This window comes from Myotis davidii, unplaced genomic scaffold (assembly GCF_000327345.1).
Source record: "Myotis davidii unplaced genomic scaffold, ASM32734v1 scaffold395, whole genome shotgun sequence".
Taxonomy (NCBI): Eukaryota; Metazoa; Chordata; class Mammalia; order Chiroptera; family Vespertilionidae; genus Myotis; species Myotis davidii.
In genome coordinates, this window is record NW_006287904.1 from 4,426,361 (window position 1) to 4,451,426 (window position 25,066).

Consider the following 25,066-nt stretch of genomic DNA (forward strand, 5'->3'; position numbering starts at 1 on the left):
CAGGCATCTCTTCAGAGAGCAAATGAAGACCCTTCTTCTTTTAAAAAAATATATATTTATTGATTTCAGAGAGGAAGGAAGAGGGAGAGTGATAGGAGAGTGAGAGAGAATCATTGATCGGCTGTCTCCTGCATGTCCCCTACTGGGGACCAAACCCACAACCTGGGCATGTGCCCTTGACTGGAATCGAACCCAGGACCCTTCAGTCCTCAGGCCGAGGCTTTATCCACTGAACCAAACCAGCTAGGGCTGAAGATGCTTCTTAACAACACAGAAGTAATTCCAATTGTCTACAGTCTGCTTTTCCACACGCGGGTTTAGATCTATGGCTGGGACTTCGACTAGCCTTACTCACCTTTGTAGACCCTGTGAGCACATAATACATGTTTGCTGAATGACTCGCTGAAGAAAAATGACCATTCACGATCATTACTATGTTGTGTGTGTGTGTGTGTGTGTGTGTGTGTGTGTTGAAAGCATTTTCAAAATTTTGGTTAACTCCTTACAACTGTGTATATTTGCTTTAAATGTAACAAATATTCTCTTTCTAAAAATTCCTTCTTTTCTAGACTTACTATTTATTCTTTTACTTCTGATTTGAAAATAATCGTAGACTCACAAGAAGTTACAAAAATAGTAGAGAGGTCCTGTGTGTCCTTTGTCCAGTTTCCTCATTGGTAGCCTCTTACATAGCTCTAATAATAGATTACTAAAACTAGGAAATTGACATCTTCCTATCTTCTTTAGATTTTTAGTTTGTTTTTGTTTCATTATATCAACAAATTACCATTTGCCACAATTCATTTCTATTGTACTTGATTTGGCTCTTCTCCCTTTCCTAGATAGTAAATGACTGTCAATAAGCTTGCTATGGTACTCATTTGGAATTACAAGTTGACTAAAAAATTCTGGAGGTCAACATGCTTAAAAATTATTCATTTGTAAGATTTTTGCTTTTTTTCTGCTTACACTATTCCATGTCATAATAAACCTACAAATTTAGACAACCTGTGTATGTGTGTGTTTTATACAGCCTCTGACCCCTGAAGCAGGTTTGGAAACAGGTGAGTTTGCAATACCCATTGGACATCTAAGCAGAGATATCAAGGAGGCAATTGAATATGAAAGTCAGTAATTCAGAGAAAATATCCAGGTAGGAAATGTATGAATCCATATAAAGAATAGGAATACAAGTAACCATACCTGGAGAATCAATTAGAAATACCCAGAGGTTAGCCTAAAGCCTCTTACCCATGCTTTTGTTCTAGGCTGGCTTTGTTTGTAGATAGCTATCAGTTACTTTATACTGCCTTTCAGAATGTTTATATGCATTTCCGTCTGCAATTCACTTGTATTCTAAAGAGTTTAGACTTTTAATGTTGGGTCTTCCCAAGCAGATTACACATTTCGTAAGAAAAAATCTTACAATGCCATATCCCTGGAAGGTGTTTTATAATGCTCATATAATAAACTAGTCTAATGTAGAGTTGTTGTTTTGTTTTGGGTTTTTTTACTTCTTTTGTGTTATAAAGCATCAATTTTCTTTTTTTTTTTCTTTTTTTGTATAGGTTTCCCCTTTCTCTCTCTTTTCCTTTGCAATGTATTTATTGAGGAAACTGGGTTGTTTGTCCTTTAGTTTTCCCCATCCAGATTTTGCTGGTACATCACTGAAAGGTAGTTTCCCTGGCATTTTAGTAAATTGGCGCTAGAGCTTAAGCAGATTCATTCATTCATTCATTCATTCAATTAGTTTTGGCAAGAATATTTTATAGTAGGTGGTATGTTTTTTTTAACTATATTTTATTAATTTTTTACAGAGAGGAAGGGAGAGGGATAGAGAGTTAGAAACATCGATGAGAGAGAAACATCAATTGGCTGCCTCCTGCACACCCCCGCTGGGGATGTGCCCGCAGCCAAGGTACATGCCCTTGACCTGAATTGAACCTGGGACTGTTCGGTCTGCAGGCTAATGCTCTATCCACTGAGTCAAACCGGTTAGGGCAAGCATCAATTTTCTTACAAATTTTTAATTTAGACACTTCTAGCTGTCCTGAGAAAATAAGGATAGAGTTAGAATTTTTGATCTTTTGCCACCCGTGTTCATTTCAAGTCAGACAAAAGAAATTTTCTTATCAAAAAAAAAAAAAATGGCTCAGCTCTCTTCCTCCATTTTGGCAGTAGACTCAGACTTCATGCCCGGCAAGATTTCAGTCCAGCATGAAAGAAATCCTTCCCAGTAGTTCCTGGATTCACTGATGGAACCAACATGATGACCCGCCCATCCCTAAAGAAATTAACTGGAGCTGGAAAAATTCTGTGCTGTGATTGGCCAATTATGAGTCATATGCTTCACCTCTGGTTCACCCAAAGAAGAACATAGACCATAGGAGAGGGTGGTTGCCCAGAAAATAAGTGAAGTACTGTCAGCAAAATGAGAAAATGAACACTAAAGGTCAAGTCACTACGCCAAGCAAGGCAAAGGCCTAGGCTTTGTTCCTCCTGTAAGTTTTTAAAAGAAGTTCATAATGTCATGGCACTCACTTTGACTCCCTTCCGATTTCATACACAATACTGCACTTACCCCTGAATCACCAGGTGAAAATATTAACTTGTCATTGATGAATGAACGTCACGAAAAGGAAATGACTGAGTATAGAACTTAACCAGCTGGAAGGGTCGGTATTTCAGCACAGGTATGGCAGGTAGTTTCTTGTCCTACAATTCTTTCCTACTGTCAGTCACCTGAAACATTTATTTGCACTCAATACCCTGGGGCCAGGGTGGCTGCTAGCTAAGATGCCTGGGAAACCACTACAGAAGCCAGTGAAGATCCATCCGCTCAAGTTTATCTTCTAGAACAGTGGTTCTCAACCTTCCTAATGCAGTTCCTCATGTTGTGGTGACCCCCAATCATAAAATTGTTTTTGTTGCTACTTCATAACTGTAATTTTGCTACTGTTATGAATCTTCATGTAAATAACTGATATGCAGGATGTATTTTCATTGTTACAAATTGAACATAAAGCATAGTGATTAATCACAAAAACGATATGTAATTATATATGTGTTTTCCGATGGTCTTAGGCGACCCCTGTGAAAGGGTCGTTCGACCCACAAAGGGATCACGACCCACAGGTTGAGAAACCGCTATTCTAGAAGGACATTTACACACTGTGGAATCTTAAAAGCAAAATGTATCTACAAATAATGTTTTCTCTTAAGCTTCGTTTCAGCTTCACCATTTTCATTCCTTTCTATACTAATAGGTTACTTACCCTACAAGATGTCTGATCAGAATTGTATGGCATTTTTATATTTTAGTTCAAATTTTGCTGCAGAAAATTGATAACTTTGGTGAAAAGAGAATGTTGGCTCTATTCTGGAATTTGAGGTGGCTTCTGGTTTGCTGCTTCCCTGGACACAACATTGCACTCTCTGTTGTAGGACCTGCTTCAAGTTGGTGATGAGACTGGCAGAAAATCAAACCAAGCTAAATGGGTAGTTGTTGAAGTTAATCTCAGCCCATGGAGCTGTCGCAAGCCCTGGAATAACGGGCTTTTAATAACAAACACAATACTGATCGTAATCACTGTCCTGTGGTCCTGTTCACCAAAATTTGGGGTTTGGAAATTGGATTTGGGTCTGGTTACCTTAAATACAATGAACCCTGGCCAGGTAACTCAGTTGATGAGAGTGTCATCCTGATACATTGAGATTGTAGGTTCAAGTCTCGGTTAGGGCACATATAAGAATCAACCAATGAATGCATAAGTAAGTTGAACAACAAATCAATATTTCTCTTTCTCTCTCTACCTTTCTCTGCTTCCCTCTCTCTAAAAACCAATCAATGGCCCTAACCGGTTTGGCTTAGTGGATAGAGCTGACTGAGGGGTCCCAGGTTCAATTCCGGTCAGGGGCATACCTTGGTTGCGGGCACATCCCTGGTGCGGGGTGTGCAGGAGGCAGCTGATCGGTGTTTCTCTCTCATCAGTGTTTCTAATTCTCTATCCCTCTCCTGTCCTCTCTGTTAAAAAATCAATAAAATATATATTTTTAAAAATAAAAATAAAAACCAATGAATTTTTAATATTATAAAAAAGTAAATATAATGGCATATAACCATTAAAATTTCTATTGTAGGAGAAGGTAGCATAAGATAGTGTCAACTATGCATTTAAATGTAAAAAGTACATTACTAAACAATATGTTCTAGATCAGTGGTTCTCAACCTTCTGGCCCTTTAAATACAGTTCCTCATGTTGTGACCCAACCATAAAATTATTTTTGTTGCTACTTCATAACTGTAATGTTGCTACTGTTATGAATCGTAATGTAAATATCTGGTATACAGGATGGTCTTAGGCGACCCCTGTGAAAGGGTCATTCAACCGCCAAGGATGAACAACAAATCAATATTTCTCTTTCTCTCTCTACCTTTCTCTGCTTCCCTCTCTCTAAAAACCAATCAATGGCCCTAACCGGTTTGGCTTAGTGGATAGAGCTGACTGAGGGGTCCCAGGTTCAATTCCGGTCAGGGGCATGTACCTTGGTTGCGGGCACATCCCTGGTGCGGGGTGTGCAGGAGGCAGCTGATCGGTGTTTCTCTCTCATCAGTGTTTCTAATTCTCTATCCCTCTCCTGTCCTCTCTGTTAAAAAATCAATAAAATATATTTTTTTAAAAAAAGATGAAAGAAGGGGCCTCAAGCCAAGGAAAGCATGTGGCCACTAGGAGCTGGCAAAGGCAAGGAGGAAAAATGATCAAGGCAAAAATAAGTAAGTAAAAAAAAAGAAAAAACAGATTTACTATCTGTTAAACCAATTCTTTAAGAACCTTAATAAAGTTGATAAATCTTTGGTTAAACTGATCAGGGGAAAAGAACACATAAATGTGACCCAACATAAAATTATTTTTGTTGCTACTTCATAACTGTAATGTTGCTACTGTTATGAATCGTAATGTAAATATCTGGTATACAGGATGGTCTTAGGCGACCCCTGTGAAAGGGTCATTCAACCGCCAAGGGGTTTGCGACCCACAGGTTGAGAACCACTGTTCTAGATGCTGCCAATATTGTTTAATATTATACAGACATAGGCAAATAATGGAGAAAACACCCAAATGTTAACCTTCAGAAATGGAATGATCAGTGATATGATTTGATTTGATTTGATTGTTTACTTTTCCAAATATTCCTAGATGAAATGTATTCCATCTGTACTCAGATAAATTAATTTTTAAAGAAAAGTAGCTTATAATACCAATACCCCACTCAAAATATACAAAATATATAACTACAAAGTAGATCTATTATGATTCTCACTGCTCAAAACCATTGTAGATTTTTTCTCCTACCTTGCATACATCATTTGTTCTTTCATTTAAAAAAACAAAACCAAAGTATGTACTGGATGCTGGGAGTCAATGAACAAATACAGGTGTGGCTCCTGCCCTCCTAAAACTGTCTAGTGGAGATGCAAACAATCCAGCATGTCACAGCTGATAACAGAGTTTTGTGCATTCTGCATCAGAACACCTAGCCCTCCTTTTACACATCAGATCTGGCTTTGGTTTATCAGCTCACAAGAACATTGAGCTTTCACACAGTGGTGCTCGCTCTTAGTGCTTCAGGTTGAGCCACATCCCATCCTTGTTCACATAATGGTGTTCAATTGTTAGTGTTCAGTTATTTGAGTATTTATTTGCTCTTATTTCATAAAAACAAAAGTGTAAATACTGGTCATGGGAAATGTAGGTCTTATCAATGTAATTTGAATGATATAAAGATGGAAACCATTAGGCGTGCCAGAAGCAGTAAGTTTTTAGCCTCAATCAGATAACCAGATATGCATGAAATGAGGCCAGTAAATTATGTGAAGGAAAAGAAGAAATGAGAGAACAAAAACATAATCCCAGAAAAATTTACTATTAAAAGTTGTACCTAAAATTTTAGGTGTATTTAGAGATTTTGATCTTTTCAGTTCTTCAGGGAAATATTCTTCCTAAAACATGTAAGTTTATTGTTTGCTTTTTAGATATTTTTTAAGATATACTTTATGTTTGAATGATGGAAACTGCCTGTGGTGGCTCACCACTGCCTACAGAATATGTCCTAAATCATTTATCACAACAATGTTGTTAACATTGACAAATGTTTATAGTGATACTGAGAAAATTTACAGGTCACCTATAAAAGTTGCTATGGTTAAGTTGCTACATTAAATGGTAACTAGAGGCCTGGTGCACGAAATTTGTGCACTTGGCTGGGAGGTCCCTCAGCCCGGCCTATGCCCTCTCGCAGTCCAGGAGCCCTTGGGGCATGTCCAACTGACGGTTTAGGCCTGCTCTTCATGGGGAGCGGGCCTAAGCTGGCAGTTGAACACCCTTAGAGCTGCTGCAGAGGCGGGAGAGATTCCCGTCACCGCCGTTGTGCTCGCCACTGTGAGCCCAGCTTCTGGCTGAGCATCACTCCCCCTGTGTTGAGAGTCTGCCCCCTGATGGTCAGTGCACATCATAGTGACTGGTCATTCCGCCATTTGGTCAATTTGCATATTAGCCTTTTATTATATGGTAATGGCAATTGGTAAATGAAGAGGAAGAATAAGATATTTAATCTGCCCTTTTATACATGTTGTATTTTAGAATAGCCAAAGAGCTAATAAGGAAAAGTCCTTTTGTATCAAATATTTTCAACTAACAAATATAAATGAAATGATAAAATTTTTAAATCACCATTTTGGAAATATCTAATAAAATAATAGATTTAAATAACAATCACCAATGGCTAATAAAACCATTAGGTGAAAGGTTGATGAATAGAATTTATAATGGATGGGTTGGGTTGGCAACACCTGGACCCACCAATCAATTTTAACATCGCTAGAAGTCGAACAGCTGTACATCATATGCATCATATGCAGTACAGAATCATATATCGAATCACCTGTGAAGTATTTTTGCTCATCTCAAAATACTTTGAGTTTGAATCCAGTCAAGGCTGTACATGTAAATATCCATTTTTGAGAAGGAAGAGAATGAACAATAGAGGAAAGTGTCAACACCACGAAGATGGAATTAATTAACTAAACCCATAATATGAAAAGTTCTGCAGGACAAATGACAGGATTTCTTTAACATATAATTACCTTAATAAATTTAAAAGATACATAAGAGACCTAAGAACCAAATATAGCTCATGGATCCTGATTTGATTAACCAGTTACTAACAGACATTTTTGAGACAATAAGGAAATTTGGCCATAGACTGGATATTAAATGATAGAAAGGAATGATTATTAAGTAAGGGTTAATCATTTTGTCTGTGTCATACTGTAGCTGTGGTTTTGAAAACAGTCTTTTGTCTATTAGACATATACACTATGAAATTCTGTGACCTCCAGAATTTCCTGCAAAATGCTTCATAGGGAATAGGGGGAGTTTTAGGGCAGATGAAACAAGATTAGGTGAAATGGGCTGATAAGTTTTAATGCTTAGTAATAGGCACATGAGGGGATAGGCATGCTCTCTCCTCCTGTCTAAAAAGCTCTCTGCTCTCTCCTCTTGTCCCAAAAGCTCTCTCTGCTCTCTCCTCCTGTCCAAAAAGCTCTCTCTGCTCTCTCCTTCTGTCCAAAAAGCTCTCTTTTCACTATATAGGTAGGTACATTGTTACTAACTTAATTAGGGTACTCCTAAGGCTTAGGAAGAGCCACACTCAAGGGGCCAAAGAGCCGCATGTGGCTCGCGAGCCACAGCTTGCCGACCACTGAGCTAGGGTAACATCTTCCAGAGCAGTCAGCCTTGACTGTGATCACTGTGGCTCCTCATGTGAGGGAAGAGGGTAGAGCAAGGAGAGAAGAGGAGGTCTAGATTTCCCACTGATCTAGACCTGTGGGTTTGTGCTGACAAACCAGAGGCCTCACTGTGGTGAGACGTTGTACGTTCTTCTGTTGGTAAAACAGGATTTACTCATTACCCAGTTCTTGAATTACACAATTGTATCTACAGTTTATGGGAACTACTAACTCTGATTATGATTCAGAGGTGTGCCCCTGAGTATTCTTCCTCCTCCCTTGTCCCTTGTGTAATCTTGGGCAGGTTGCTCTTCTCTAAATTAGGTTAATAAATACCTTGCCTTTTTGCCTCCAGGGTTGTTGTGAGGATCTTAAGAGATAAAATATGGAACTATAATTTTTGTGAATTATCACACGCTATACAAATGTTAGGCATCCTTATTACTCTAAGGGACTAGGTGATTTATATCTAAAAGCCCCTTATTTCCTGTTATTCTATGTTAACAATGAATGTGTAATTAGTACATTATAAAATTAGATAGTGAGAAGCAAATACAGAGAAGTGTAGCATATAGTGTGATCTTCCTGAATTCTCCTATATTACATAGGAATTCCTGGAAATAACAAAAATCTTATCCAGTTAATACTTAGTAGTTACATCCTCGAATACATTCTCATCAATTGAAGAGACAAATAAGTTACCATATATTCCATAAATAATGCCTATTACTCTTTTATAATCTGAATTTCATAAGTCAATATTTCCTCTATTTCAGTTGGGAACTTCTAGAGCACAGTTGCCAAACTGTTCTATTGCCCATGGAACAAATCTGGTCACCACCTACTTTGGTATGGCTTGCAAACTTAGAATTATTTTTGACATTTTGAACTAGTTTTTTTTTAAAATCAAAAGAACAATATTTTAGGACACAAGAAAATTACATGAAATTTAAACTTCAGTGTCTATTTATTGTAACTCAGCCACACCCGTTTTGTTTATGTACTGACTACCGCTGCTACGGCCAGTTGAGTAGTTGTGAGAGGAACCATATGGTCCACAAAGCCTGAAATGTTTACTTTCTGGTCCTTCACAGAAGAGCTTGCCTATCCCTAGAATAGAGGCTTCAAAGGAACAGACATTTTTTAAAAAGTAGGTTGCTAGCTATCTCTTAGGATAAATAAACCTGGGTTATATGGATTCAATTTATGCATATGCAATAACAGAAATTAACAGTTATGGTTTAATATGCAATGACTAGATTTGAGTCAAGTGAGTCCATTAAAAATTGACTCAACCATTCTGGAAAGCTCTTTGGTAACATCTACTAAAGCTGAACACACTCATACCCTATGACCTATAGGTTCCACTTTCAGGTGCGTACTTAGGCACCTAATTTTTCTTTAACGGGTGTAGTCCTGGGGTCACAAGTCCAAATACATACAGAGAGAGGGATCAGGCAAGTAGTATTAACTGCTGGCCAGAAGGGCATTTTTAGTGGCAGTGGTTTAAGTGTATACACGGGCCCCCTTTGGCATATCTGCCCTTCACTCTTTTGTTCTGCCTTCTAGAACTCTTTTGTTCTAGACATCAAGGTCCTGCCTCTCCCTCTCAGTGGCTGATTGCTCTTGGAGAGACACCTTACCCATGTCAAGTGCCAATGATACCGTTGGTACTCTGTCCAGGTCTCCTTGAAGGGAAGTGCACCATCTCCCAGCTGCTGGGAGTGTTGGCTGCTAGCAGCTCGCAGCTGCTCCCTTCTCTGTAATCGCCTTGCCCCAATATGTTTGAGAAACTAAGCCCTCAGCTAATAACTGGTGGTCATAGGGGTACAAAGGGCAGGCTCATTGCTTCAAGATGCGATAACTATAATGTCCTCACTCTCCAGACCTCACTGTGGGATCAGGCTGAAGCTAGACTTGCTTAGTTCTGTTTTCTTCTGCATCCTGTTTCCCTCACTGAGAGCACTCCCCCATAAATCACTTGCACCAGAATCTATCTGCTTTTATGGAATCTAAACAAAGTCAAAGGGATCATAAGATCCTTTTTCCCCAAAGAAAGAGCCTGTACACGCTGAGAGCATCAAGTCAATAGCAACACAACCATGAATTTCCGGAGCTCCGTTTCTTCCCTTTGATTTCATAAAAGCCCCCAGGAGCTTTCCAGTAATCCCCCTTGTTTTTGGTGTAGGTCAGCCCAAGTCCATTTTCTTCCCTGAAACCAATACAACCTTCGCTAATATGATGGGTGATTCAGGCCTGACTTAACGTAGCTTTGGAGATATGACCCAATGCTTGGTGGGATAACATCAGTTGGAATCCTCAGGGAAAAGTTAATTGATTACTCTCCTGTTTCCTTGGCATAAGTAACTGGAAGTGTTGCTGGGAATGCTTCCCATCCTTTAATCCTTCAGGAATTCGCCTTGCTAGGAGCTCATTTGTTACCCAGGGTTGTGTTTCCCTGAGACCTTTCTGGTTCCCTGGAGGCAAGGAGAGCTAAATTCCTTCCACTGGTCATCATCCTCTGGTGTGTATCTCTTTGTTTCCAGTCCTGTCCAGGAAGGCTCCAGAATCTCTCTGGGGCTTCTTATCACTAAAATCTGCTTTTCTACATCTTGTTCTCTTTGTGAGCATGTGTGTGCACACACATGCAGGAAGTTTGTGTACATGTTACAAGAGCAGAAGGAGGAGGTGGTGGGGAAGTCACAGGGGGGTGGTCAGATTTCACATCACTGAAGTATGTGAAGGGTTGTAAAGAAAGGGCGACACCACACAAGCCTGATGAGTTCCACTCATAATTATTCACTGATTCCTCAGAAAATAGATCCTTCTGACCCAGACTCTCTCCTCTCAATAGTCAAAGGCAGCTTTTGTCAGAGCCAGTAAATGTGCCTCTACGCCAGTTTCATGTAGTTTAGCCCAAGACAAGTTTAAACCTGAGCCAAAGGTAGAGATAGCCAGATAATATTTTTAGATATGAGCCTACATTCTGATTTCCAGTGGGCATGTCCCCCTCTCCCCTCCATCCATTCGAGTAGCCAGTCTCAGGGCAGACATGCTACCGAGTGAAGAGTAAAAAGTTGACAAGTCTATCTGGCTTGTTCCTAATAACTGGTAGTTGCCAAAGGAACTGGTAGGTTCCTAATAACTGATGGTCCACTGTTTGTAGAGCACCTACCGATGAGGTTCGATTGGCCCACACAGTACTTTTCTAAAGTATAATTTTGGCCACATAGGGCTCAGCTTTCCAGTTTACCACAGTCCCCAGCATTCCTTATCATCTATCGCAGCTGACATTACCTGCCTGGTTTCTTTCTGTGTGCTCCTGTGTGCACCAGGCCTAAACCCATCATGGAAGGTTGTGTTAGTCTCCTCTCTGAGGAAGAAACAGGCAGACTAAGAGGGGAAGATTTCCTCCAGGGGAAGGAGAGGCCAATTAGAGTCAATAATAAGCCAGGGCTATTCTTAGCATCATGGAGAGCAGGAAGAAGCAGATCCACAGTTCGTTCTGGACTTCCAGACCTGGACCCACTTGGATCCAAATGCCTGAGAAGGTAGGGGACTGACAGAAGGGGATAAGGTGAAGGAGCAGTATTCCCAAGATAGGAGAGAGGTGTAGGTGAGGGCCTAACATCAGTGAGGAAATTCTCTCTCCTAATCACTCTTTAACTCACCTTACCCTTTCCCAGTGATTCATCCACCCAGTAACTAGGTGTTTTCATGATGTGTCAGGCATTGCTGCTTTCCCTCTTAAGGTACATTGATACCCCTTTGCCTTGAACAAGATATAGACAATTTTTTTCCTTATTGTTTCTTCATATATTCTTCTAGAACTTTAGCTCTCAAAAAGCCACGAGAGCTGTGGAAGGCTTCTTACCTTCAAGAAAGAGGCTGGAAATGGCCAAGGGGTATGTGTGACAGTAACCCAAACCAAGCCCTTCACGTTCTTTCTTCTAGAAATCTGAGTCTTGAACACAGGTACATAATGGTAGGAAATCTATCCTGATGTAGGTTCCTTAAAGGGACTGCCTACTCACTCCTGCTACCTAGACTACCCTTATTTCTCTTCTTTGAGGGGCCGGACAGGTCAAATTCTCTAAATTCTGTGAGCTTTCCCATATCATTCCAATGCGGTCTTTTAAAGGTCAGCTTCTATTGCTGGCAACCTGAGAATCCTGCCTGGTACAAAAACTCCCTGGAATATGTGAGATGTGAGTGAGCCTTGCATGAATAGCTAGGAAGGATGAGTGGCTTGTTCCAGGTGAGAAGGACATTATTAGCAAAACCCCTCAAGAACTCTGCTTGGCTTGGCTCAAGGGGAGACTTCAAAGAAGTGTGAGAAATCAGGTAGAAGATGGGGAAGTCCCTTTTTACTTGTCTGAAGGTGCATGGCCTTTCTCTGAGAGAGATGTTGTTGGACACACTTCTGGGCCATAACCAGGGCTGCAGATGGGCTTGGAGTCAAGCCAACAGAGAAGTGTGCAGGACACGTGAGAAACTGGGGATGGGCTTGGAAGTATCATCCATCTGGTGAGCTGAGGCAGCAAAGAATTGGGAACCATTACTGAAGAGAAACAAGAGCTATGGAAGGGGGAGAATATGAGGATGCAAGATGGTTTGTAAAGAACAGAATGGACTTTTGAGTCAGTCTGCCCAGGTTTGAATCCTGGCTCCATCACTAACTTTCTGTGATTGATTTCCTTACCCTTGCATGCTTCTTACCTCAATTTAATTTAGTGGCTTGCAAAAAACAAGCACTCAATAATGATACCTTAGTGTTATTATTTTTATCAATAAAATGTGATGATATTAATCCAAGTTGTTTATTAACAATTATTATTATTACCAGTTAAACTTCAGATTCAAAGCCACAGACCATCCCTGCATGCATACCCACCCACTCACAAACCACACCATTATACTTCAGAAATACCCGTAGGGCCCAGCCTGAAATTACAGAATAATATACCTGAGACAAAACCAATGAGATGTCATAAAAGGAAAGATCCAACAGGCATCAACTCCTCCCTTTATGTTGAAAGGGAAATGCAACACTGAGCTATAGAAGGGACAGGGACCCAGATGACTGGTAGAGTTGGGACAATAACATGGGCTACTTTCTGTTTTGATGGGATTCTTGAAAACTCGATACAGATACAGCTCATACTTCTTGGACAGGAGTGTGATGGTCCATGAAGTATTTGGTGCTTTCAAGGAACTAGATCTGAAAATGGATCACTCCTTCAAGCATGTGGAGTGATGGAGAAAGTGCTAATCTGGGAGTTAGAGGTCCTGGAGTCCACAGAGGGTCTATTGGACATATGAAAAGTGAATACAGACGACTCTGTCTGAATCTCCCTAATCTCACTCCTTCCCCACCTCATCCAGATGCTCCCAGGATTTCTGAGTTTTGTTTTTTTAAAGTATATTTTTATTGATTTCAAAGAGGAAGGGAGAGGGAAAATGAGATAGGAACATCAATGATGAGAGAGAATCATTGATCGGCTGCCTCCTGCATGCCCCCTACTGGGGATAGAGTGGGCAATCCGGACATGTGCCCTGACTGAGAATAGAACTGTGACCTCCTGGTTCAACCATTGAGCCACACCAGCCCAGCAAGAGTTGCAATTTTAAATGGAGATGTCAGGGAAGTCTCACTGCGAAATGACATTTGAACAAAGACTCAAAGATCAGCAACTGAACCATGGGTTATGTGGGCAGACAAAGGAGCCAGAGCAAAGGCCCTGAGGCAGAAGGATTCCTAATGTGTGCAAGGAAAGGGAAGGAGGACAGGTGGCTGTAGCACAGAAGGCAGAAGCATCTGGTTGACCAGCTATGTGCTAAAACGTGTTTATTCACTGGCCCTTCACAAAGCCCTGACTGGTAGCATTTATTGAATGCCATGGTGTAAATACTCCTACCATCCTGGCTGGTTTCAGCCTACCAACGTGGCATTGCTAAATACCGAGTTGGGAAGAGATGCTGTACAGTTGGCTCTTGAGAGTCGCTGTGAGTGGGCTCCAGCGCACCTCTGCCCGCAGGCTGCTGGGTGGGAGGGTATTAAGCTCACAGTGGGATGTGGGCTGGAGAAATAGATTTGATGGTCCTCTGCAGAGTGACAGTCATTGGAGCCAGGGGAGCAGCAAGATGACGCACAGAGTTGGTTCAGGGTCAAAGGAAGGGCACAAAGAATAGGCTCTAACGCAACACCAACATTTACATGTCATGTGAGAAAGAAGTCTCTTTGAGGGGGACGGAAGACTCCAAAGAGAAAATCACTAGCACCAAGTCGTACGCTACGGTGTCTTGGAAGCCAGGAAGTAGGAATTCTCAGGGAGATCCCCGCTGCAGGTTAAAGCAGAGTTTCAGTAATGCAAGGCTTGGAACGTGTCTGCTGCATTTCCAAGTTAGCAGGTTATTGCTACTTAGCCTGAGTGGGGCGAACAGCAGCCAGAGTATAGAGAGGAAGCTGGCATTTGGGGAGTTCTATTCATTATCTACATAGCTAATTACTGCAAAACTAGTAGCTTAGAACAACAGTAAACAGTCATTAAAACAACAACAACATTATTATCTCCTAGCTTCTGTGGGTCAGGAATTCAGGAGCAGCCCAGCTGGGTGGTTCAGACCTGGAGTCTCTCATGAGGTGCAGTGAAAATGTTGGCCAGGCCGTGGTCATCTGTAGCATTAAGTAAGGCTAAGAGACCTAGCAAGCAAGGCGGCTCGTTCATGTCAGTGCTGGCTGTTGGCAGGAGGCCTAAAACCGTTCCACAAGGAGCTCGCCACAAATATTCTAGAATATTCTAACAATGGGACAACTGGTTTCTTCCAGAGTGGGTGATCCAGAGTGGGAGATGCAGTGTCTTTTATGACCTAGTCTAGAAGACATACACCATCACATCCACAGTGTCCTGTTATTCACACAGACCAGCCATGATTCAGTGTGGATGGCAGCGCATAGATGCCAGGACAAAAGGATCTGGGGCGGGGGTGGGGGGGGGGCGAAGGGAGTGTTCATCTTGGAGGCTGGCGACCACAATTGGGACCAGACATGGCAGTGTTGTAGGCCTGGTGGGGTTAATTGGCCTCAGGTTGCAAACAGGACTCTGATATGCTTCATGAAATCCCAGGTATATTTGGGCTCCCCACCGAGTTGTTAGTCAGGCCCTCTGTGCCAGCACCCCATCCTGTAGACTCTGAGTCACAGGGAGATGTTTTTCTGAGTACCATAGACCAGCACAGGCTGAGGCCTAACACGGAGCCCTACTGTGGAGCGTATTTCAAACACAGACCCCTTGGAAAGTACACAATGGCTGGACCTAGAAACCCGTGTAACAAGATAGAAGTAGCATCATTCTCAGAATAAAAGAAGTGTATTTACCCTGACTCAGGGTAGCCTGAACGATCAGGGTTTATTACCTCTTTCTACCTTTACGATTCCATTTTTGCCAATAAGTAAAATAGAAGGTTTGGGGGAAATGTTATTACTTTTCAGGTTTGTGTGTCATAAATATGATGGTATGTATACACACCAACGCCTATAACGTCTGAAGATGTGAGTTAAATCTGTGCAAACAACTAGTTTTCTATGTAATCACCTCTCGGCGAATTATGTTGCTGCCATCTCGTGGCCACTTAGAGTAATGACAACTAGAGTGATGCCTTTGGTCCAATGAAATGCTCCATGAGGCCATCCCACAGTTCCTCCTCCTGCACCATCCCGAAAGGTTAACATGGTGCCGGGCAGGCTAAATAGCCATCACAGATGGTGGATAACGAAAAATTGAATTTATTTAAGGAAAGGGGGTGGAGGATGGCATATCCCAAGGAAAGGCCTGCACAGCATCAGGAACTGGAGTTTCATCCTTATAGGCAGTCACTGGCAGAAAGCTCTTATCGGTGGGTTTGGAATGCGGATGGAATGCGGGTGTGCGATCAGGTGTCTGTAGGACAGTTTCAGTTCCTTATATGGTCTGATTCCTGGTGTCCAGCACGGTTTTCCTGGTCTTTGTCCTCCTGTGGCAGAAAGCTTACAAATGGCCATTAAGGATCATACTGCCCTATGGTCCTGTAACTAACCAATGGTCGTCTGGATGCTGGGTGACTACTTCCCATGCAACTTGCCAGTTTGTAAGGCAGTCCACACCTATGTTGTAAAGCTCTGATTATTAGGGAGTTCTTTCTGATGCTGAGCCAAATTCTGCCTTGGTCTAATTTCTATCCAACCTTTCCTTTTTCTATTGTCTGATTTTTATTTCTTTTAATATTTGAGGGCAGCTGTTTTACTAGTATCATATTTCCACTTTTTTTTTCTTGACTAAATATTTTAGCTCCTTTCCATCTCTTTACATGATATGATTCTCAGAGCCCTCACCCTGTGCTTCTCTCTCAGGTCAGAGTCCCTAGAAGCAGAGTCTGAGATCAGGATTCTAGTGCAAGCGATTTCCAGGTGTGTGTGTGTGTGTGTGTGTGTGTGTGTGTATGCGCGCGCGCGCATAAGGGATACAGGATGGGGCAGAGAACAGAGCAGAGCAAGGATGTGGTTTCAGTTGGAGATGAGCCTCATGCGGGTCAGCTCTGAAGCCTGAAGGGTACCCCAGAGTTATCCCACCTTAAGACATGTGGCTCAGCCTTTTGTACTGTGTATCCCTCAGCCATTGGCTCTGAGAGTTTGGGGATCAGGGTAACCTTCTGAGCACAGTGCTTCCCATTTGGGCAAGGGGCTTCTTTTTTTAAAAAAAATTATATCTATATTTCAGAGAGGATGGGAGAAGGAGAGAGATAGGAACCTCCATGATGAGAGAGAATTATTGATCAGCTGCCTCCTACATGCCCCATACTGGGGATGGAGCCTGAAACCCGGGTATGTGCTCTCCTGATTCATAGATTGACCACTGAACCCCACTGGCTGGGCTGGGCAAGGGACTTCTAGGAGCAGGGTACAGCTGTGAGCTGTCAGCAGCCAACAGTCACAGTGTGTGCAGAACGGCTGCTCAGGAAAGGGGATCTGTGTGCCTTCTGGTAAGATCTCATCTCAGTCGTTACACCCAGACCAGGACCCACATAGCTCAGATGTGGTCTGACGTGTAGAATTCAAGAGAACCATTAAATCTCAGTCTCCGTAGCTCAGCATTAACAGTGTAGGCTCACCTTGAGGCTGTGCTAATCTAAACCCCGAGATGTTTTTCACCTAAAATTGTTCCCAACCCAAGAGTCTTCCATGATATCTTCTGGCATGGTGATACCAAAAGCAAAAGCACTTTTATGATGTTAAAATGCCATGTTGCTGTTTTGACTTCACATTCTAGCCACCTGAGTGCTCTTTGAATCTGGATTTTGTTGTCTAACCAGCACTCTCTGCTGTTACCTGCAGACTTTTAAGGGTCTCTCTTTGGTGACTTTCAATTTTCTCGTCTGTTCTTGACATCTAATGGCTGCTCATCTCTTAACATCTAGCTCTGCTGAGGTCTGGCTCATTGCTCCCACCACGTCACCAGGCCACCACGCCACACAGCTTTCCTGTTGCTGAAGTCCATTTAGCATCCCCTTTGAACTCTGGTTAAAATGCCTGAGGCCAAGGATTGAGAGAGTCAGCTGCGGTCTAACAGAACCCCCCAGTCTGAGATAAGAAGACAGCTTAGGGGAGAATGAAGATGGCAGTGCAGGTAAAAGCCTCCCACAACCACATCAAAATTACAACTGAAACACGGAACAACCATCATTCAGCACCACCTGAAAGCCGGCTGATGGAAGTCCTACAACTGCAGAAGTAAAGCAGACAGCACACAAGCCTGGAAGGAGGGGCGGAGGTGCAGGCCGGGCTGTTCTGACACCCACGTGTAGGGTGTTTTTAATCGGGAGGCATATCTCCACTGTGGAGGCCTCCTTTGAGAAGCAAGAGGTCCCAGCCTCACACCAGACCCCTAGTCCAGGGTTCCAGAGCTGGCAAGAGAAGTCCCTGTGTTGGGGGTCAGATGTAAGCTGGCAAGGTTCTTGCACCTGCAGGGGTTAGCAAGGCTGGGACCTTTACCTATATGGTTTTCTTAGATTTACACTCATTTGCCCAATGTTTTGTTTTTTTTTTACATTTAGGGTATAGTCTAGGTTGTTTGGAACCTTTGTTATTTTTTTTATTAATTTTTTTATTAGAAGGAACCTTGCCAGCTTACATCTGACCCCCAACATCCCTGTAACTTCGGGCTGTAAAAACCAGGGTATTGTGGCTGAGGGTGGTGAAGGCCTGGGGCGGGACAGGAACCAGGTAGAGGGGGGCAATGGAAGGAAAAAGGAGGACATCTGTAATACTCTCAACAATAAAGATAATAATAATAATTTTAAAAAGACAGCCTGGAACCCAGGGAGCTAAGGCAGCAATGCTGGGTGACCAATACTAAAAACTCGAGAGTACCAGCATGGTAGTCTTGGCCTTCTGGTAGCTTGGCAGAAGGTCGGGGAGGTGTCTGAGAATAATGCAGGAATGTATTTAACTAAGATCCAGAGTGGACTATGATTGCTTTGAACTTTATAATTTGTAGAGACTTACCCTTGATAGTTACCCTCCTCCATCCTCTGGGATAATGTTTTCTGTGTATCCAACTACAGCACCACTTTCAGTATGAGACCCAGAGAAGGTAGGCAGCATGATGCTCTCTCCCTGCCTCCATCCGGGAGCTGGGATGGACGAGGTCGCCCCTCCCCCACCCCATTTCTGAACCTGATCGAGGTGATGGGCGCAGCCTTCTCTCTGAGCCAGGCCTCCCTTGGCAAAGGGAGCCAGCTCACCCATATTTCCCTCTGCCAGCCTCATCTAGCACTGGCAAGCCCTTTCTCCCCAAAGGGCATGGAGGAGGGTCAGGACCACCTAATGTCACCTCCTGGACTCCAGAGATACCTGTGTCCCACCCACCCTTTGGGAAACACTGGCTTGTAGCAGACATTCTGAAGTAAAGTATCATCTGATTATTCCATGGAGATTCCATCCTCCCACCCTCTCCGTCACTTCCAGACCAAACCCCTAAAAGCCTTGAGGGTAATGAGACTGCATATGGGTTGGGAACCACAGTAGCAGCCTATTCCATTAACCACCTATAGACTGTGAAATGCACTCCCTCTCCTCCCCCAGTTAGAGCCATAGAGCTTTATTTACATAAGCTAAATCCTCTTTTATTTGTTACTCTGTCCACCAAGTTCAGTAGGTCTTTTCCGTATTTGGGCTCCTTTACAAGGCCATTTAATTGTGGTTCTGGCTTTAAGCAGATTCCAGGGCGAAGGAAAGCATGCCCCCCCAAATGTAGGCACCAGGCAATTTCCCTGCTGGGCTGGCTCAACCTGGGTTTCAATGTCTGTCGACATTTAAAATAGGTAAGTACCACTAACTAGGCAAAAGCATTCCAGTGAGAAAAGGCCACCGTGAAGAGTAAGTTCCCTTGCTATCCGCCCCCCCCGCCACCAGTTACCAGGTTCTGTGCCTCTTTAATCATGTCTGTCCTTCCAAGTAGATGTCAGTTGTGCTGTGTGCATGCTACATTCATCATTCCCTTGAAAACAGTATTCTAGCCCTAGCCGGTTGGCTCAGCGGATAGGACACCGGCCTGCAAACTGAAGGGGCCGGGTTTCCATTCCGGTCAAGGGCACATACCTCGGTTGCAGGCTCAATCCCCGGCCCTGGTTGGGGTGTGGGCAGGAGGCAACCAATTGATGTGTCTCTCTCACACTGATGTTTCTCTCTCTTTGTCTCTCCCCTTCCTTTCCACTCTCTCTAAAAATCAATGGAAAAATATCCTCAGGTGAGAACTTTAAAAAACGATTAAAAAAAAAAGAAGAAGAAGAAATAGTGTTGTAATAATATTTAAAGAAATCCTCTCTCCTTTCCTATCACCTGTTTTAGTTTCGGTTTCCTCAAAACCAGAGACTAAAGGAAGGGTGCGCTCAGGTGCAAACAGTTTAGCATTAGGGAGGTGACTGGGGAGCAGAAGTAAAAGAGTGGAAACAGTGAAACAAGAAAGGGAGGAAAACCAACAGGAACATCAGCAGTGAGGGTATTATCGAGAATTTTATTTCAGATATATTACATTTAAAATGATTCTTAGATATCCAATGAAGACGGTAAGCAGGCACTTGGCAAAAAGTGTCTAATTATTCACTATCGGTAAAATGGAGGTGGTAACTTTAAGAAAGAGCGGGTTTCTTTACCCTGGCGATGGGTGCTGGTTAACTGGTGATTGAGCACTGTATTGGACTCCATTTAGAGCAAGCATGTCAAACTCGTGGCCAGTGGGCCACATGCGGCCCATAATGAATATTTTTGTGGCCCAGCCAATATAACGGTATGTAAGAAACATTTTAATTAAAATTTCGCAGCTTAATTTTTACAATATCCTGTTATACATAATTATTAATAATGAACTACAATGTTCGCTAATGACTGATTACCATAATCCCGTTGCATTCATTTCCCTTACGTGCCTTACACGCAGGTGCACCATTTCTCTCCACTAATACCAACAGCGAATATTTTAGCAGCCGTTTGCCCCCTCATTAGTCTTGGACTGACTTGTTTGGTGTGCACAACAGGGAATATTTTGCTTTTGGAGATGCTTATTAACTTGTGCAGTTATTCAGTGTCTGGTAAGTTAATGTTCAAGAAAAACTTAATTTTTACTTAAATGTTCTATTATTTTATGTTAATGATTACTCATTTATTTCAGGCCTTTGTGTTCAGCATATCTCTATTGAAATAAACCTATGTTTCTATGAAAATTTAAGCTTTTTTTTTTTGCAGCCCACATAAACTTAAACCTTGTTTATTTGGTCCATGTTAGCCTTTGAGTTTGACATGCTTGATTTAGAGTCATTTAGGAGATAAATAGTTTACTGGTGGGGCAGCTGCTTTCCAGGTGCCAAATCACCCATGAGCTCTTTTTAAAAAAAAATATATTTGTATTGAGAGAGAGAGAGAGAGAGAGAGAGAGAGAAACACCAATGATGAGAATCATTGATCGGCTGCCTCCTGCACGCGCCACACTGGGGATTGAGCCACAACCCAGGCAGGTGCCCTGACTGGGAATCGAACTGTGACCTCTTGATTCATAGGCCGACACTCAACCACTGAGCCACACGAGCTGGGTTCCCATGAGGTCCCAGATACTGCTTTTCACAAACCTCACACTTAAGTCTTCTTAGATGTTTCTCAATATATTAGTCCGCAAAGTGGAAGCTATTATCACACTCATTTATGTTTCATGAAGCGTTGTAACAGGAATCGTGGATTCAGCGAGTGAAGCTGAAAGCCGTGTTAATAATGCATGCTAAGTACAACGGATAGGCACTCTTGTCATCGTAACATCACTGAACGTGTTAGAGCAAAGAGGCACCAGGTGGCAACATGGTTCACAACTGCCTCCCCTCTGCCGGGAGATTGGTAATGAAGAAGGGACCAGAGGTGAAGCTTTCGTTTTCAGCTTTAGGTTAGTGTGTCTCCAGGGTTAGTGAGCAGAAAAGCCACCTGAGGATGATTCTTATGCAATAGGCCTCTGTCTCTCCCTCCCTCTCTTCCTTCCAACAAATGTCTCTTAAGCGCCTGCCATGTTTCAGACAGTGCCTTGGGCCTAGGAATCTGCATATTAGCAAGCCCTCTAACTGCTTTCCATGTAGTTGGTTCACAGAACACATTGCAGGAGGAGCTGGCTTAAGGAAACCTGTAATGGAGACAGTGATCCTGTAACATCCGTTTCATCCAGCTCCTAACCCATACACGCAGGTGCTGTGTTGTATTTAGGTATTCACCCTTCTCTGCTCAGCCGTGTGCTTTGGGACCCACAGGGCAGGTCCTGTTTGTTCTGTGGCGGTCATGGTTTTCCCATCCCCCTTTGCCAGGATTGGTTTGGATGTGGCCATGTGATGCAGTTTTGACCAGAGAGATCGAGGGGACATCTGTAGGAGGCTTCCGGAAAGATTGCTCCCAAAAGAGACACACTGGAAAACATGGTATCTCCACCCTCCCCTTGCCCCTCCCCACGGACATGGATGTATCTAGATGTGAAGGCTGGCACTGGGGCAGCCACCTTGTGACAGCGAGGGAGGGACTAGTCCAAAAATGAAGGCTGTCCACCAGGGTGACATGGCGACCAGATGGGAAGAATGTTGAGGATGTTGTTGAGCCACCTAATTATCCAGCTCTGGAGCTGTCCTTTCCTTGAACTTTCAGATGCGGGATAATCCATTTCCTTGTTGTTTAACCCAATGAACTTGAGATTGTTTTATACTTTCTGTTAAAATATTATGACTTGTACTGAATTTGTATGTGCACTTAAAAAAACATATATATTTAAATCCTTACCTAGTATTGATTTTAGAGAAAGGAAGGGAATGAGAGAGAGAGAGAGAGAGAGAGAGAGATCAATCAGTTGCCTCTCTTATGCAACCCAACTGGGGACCAAACCTGCAACCTAGGTATGTGCCCTGACCGGGTATCAAACCTAAGACCTTTTGGTGTATGGGACGATGCTCCAACCAACTGAGCCACACCAGCCAGGGCCATGTATGCACATTTGATTCAGGGTTTAAGCTTTCTGTGATTTTCTATTTAAAAAATGTAACATAATATCTCAGGTGGATTCCCTAGAAGGAAATACTGAAATAGGGATTCAAGTGCACATGACTGGTTGAGGTTGTGCTCTCATGAGAAGCCAGTAAAAGAGGGAGCGAAATAGGATAGGAAAAGGGGAAGAGGTGAATAAGGAAGTGGCCTCAGGCAAACTCTGTCCTTAGCCATCAGGTTACGGTGAGGTTCCGGATCTGCATTGTCTATTATGGTAGCCACTAACCACGTGTAGCTATTTAAAGTAAAATTAATTAAGATGAATACACATTTAAAATTCATTTCTTTAGTCTCATGTCAAGTACTTGATAGCCACATAGAGCCAGTGGCTACCATATTGAACAGAGCAGACAAGTGTTTCCATCAGCACAGGAAAGTTATACTGGGCAGCGTTGTAAAGTGTAAATCATAACACAGAGATGCCCTGCCCTGATGCGTTTGCATTCCAGTGATGGTCAGTCATCGGCTGCCCTGTGGGGAGTGGGAATAATCTCCAGGGAGATCCAGAGAGGTGGCTCCTCTCAGGCAAGGGCCATTCCCCAGGGCAGAGCACAGGTCACAGAACCCACAAAGCTCCAAATTCAGCACTGGGGGGAGTACCAACGGCGACTACTATCGTGGTGTCACCGGGCATGAGCTGGGGTGCAGTGCTTTTGGCAGAGTGATTGGGCAGCACCCCTTCCCACTGATCCACATTTCAAATTCAGAATCTCTCTGGGAGCACCTTGGATCCCTATCCGTCCCTATAGTTCAGACATATATCTACTAGGATTTCAGGGGGGACCATGGAGAAAAGGGAATGGCCCAGTGAGTAAGACCTAGATAAAGTGCCTGAATGCCAAAGAGTGGTGGTGACACTAGACAGAGCATGGAGCGGATGCCAGGGCTGTCTCATCCAGCCTCTGCGTCCTATTAGAAAGAAGCTGAGGATATAAATGAATTGTTAAGAGCTCAGTATGCTACTCTAAGTACATTTTCCTGTTTTATGACTGTCTACTCTTTGGTTACCTCTTCCTATGACACCAATTTTATAACGCCATCTATATATATAAAAGCCTAAACGACTGTCTGACGGTCCAACCAGTAGCTGTGATGCACAATGACCACCAGGGGGCAGATGCTCAACGCAGGAGCTATGAGCTGCAGTGATTTGGCAGCTGCGGTTCTCGGGTGGTGCGCTCAGAACCAGAGAGGAGGGAGCCTGATTCTGAGGTGCACCATCTGAGAATCACCCTCTCGCAATCCGGGACCCCTTGGGGGATGTAAGAGGGCTGGTTTCAGTCTGATCCCAGTAGGCCAGGCTGAAGGACCCCACTGGTGCACGAATCCGTGCACCAGGCCTCTAGTCTTCTATAAAGAGAATAGAAGTAATTCAGTCTTTCCTCTTGCATGGTTGCTCAAAATTTGCGTGTGTGTGTTTTTTAAATTATTGCTACTTTAGAAACATTTCTTTTTATTTCAGAGCTTGTATGGGAAATGACACTTCTCTACCTTCCTCCTCAGCTTCCCAATTACAGGTTATTTCTCATCTGGGGGAAAGTCCTCTGATAACAGCCGTGTGATTGCACTCTCATTGGCCTTCCAACAGCTGCTGCCAAAGGGGCTGGTCCTGCTCTAGTCAGACGCTGACTGGCCTCGGGGTGGGGTGGGGAGGTGCTGCCAGTGCTGGTGGTGCAGGAGGAGGTGGCATGAGTCTGAGTCATAGTCATTCCTGAACAGGAAGCAGGAGGAGCTCAGATTCTCCTCCTGGGGGTCAGAGATAGAATCCAGAGGCCAAAGACAGAGGGGGTGTTTTATCCATTTCCCCTTAGTGCACAGCAGCCCAACTTCCAACTGCCAGCTGCTGCCACTCTGCCTGAGGGCAGTTCTCTGGCCACTGAAGCCCACTTTGCACACCTGTGTGGCAGGCTGCAGGTGTCCAAGAATTACTGCCCCTCCCCTTGCTTCATCTCCACTAGCCTTCAACCAATGACTCATGGAAGTTAGTGTATAAATACCAAAGCTCCTCTCCCTTGGGTGGGATACCTGAGTGTGAGTCTATACTGGCTCACAGGATCACAACCGAGCTCCAGTCGTCCCCAGGGTAGATGGCTGGATAATGTCCCCATTTCTGTGTGCCTTTCCCATACTGTTTCACTTCCCCTCCTTCTGGTGTTTCTTTAGTTCCCAAATGAATGACGTGCATTGAGTCATTGTCTCAGCATCTGCTTCTGGGGGAACCCAATGAAGACACCAGGTAAAGCCCACCAGGGCAGTTGTCACTAGGAACTGGGTGATAGGGACATAGTTCTGGCAGCTGCCTCGCCCAAGCCCTGCCACCATCATCAGGGCGCAGAGGCTGGAGCAGAAAGCCATGCCTCCTCCTCTGCTGAAGAGTTCGTTTAGCTCTGGAGTGAAGCTTATTAACAAGGGCGTGAGGCATACTACATGCCTCTTACTCCTGATCACTCTCATTAGTTATAAAACTGATACTTTGTCCTCCATCTGCCTGACTCCTGTGTTTATCTCTCAGTTGGCTCAGAACCTGAAAGGAGAGTAGCAGGTTATTAATCAAGCCTCCTGAGATCATTACAATGTGCATGGTAGGAAGATAGGAACTCAGAATGAGCTGAATCCAGGGAGATGGGTCAGGGGGTGGCAAACTGCTGGTCACTGGCCTTAGGGAGGAGCAAGGCTATGGT

At 43.4% G+C, this 25,066-nt stretch overlaps 1 long non-coding RNA gene across 2 annotated transcripts in view; it reads left to right on the forward strand.

Moving 5' to 3' along the window:
- The window catches only part of LOC107182451, a 27,418-nt gene extending 2,690 nt beyond the window's left edge, over positions 1 to 24,728 (forward strand). The window contains exons 3-4 of one of the 2 annotated variants that reach the window (XR_001513165.1): positions 17,243 to 17,451; positions 23,903 to 24,728. This is a non-coding gene — a long non-coding RNA (uncharacterized LOC107182451). The remainder of the gene's footprint in view (positions 1 to 17,242; positions 17,452 to 23,902) is intronic. The other variant, XR_001513164.1, reaches the window with a different exon arrangement.
- The last annotated feature ends 338 nt before the right edge of the window (positions 24,729 to 25,066 follow it).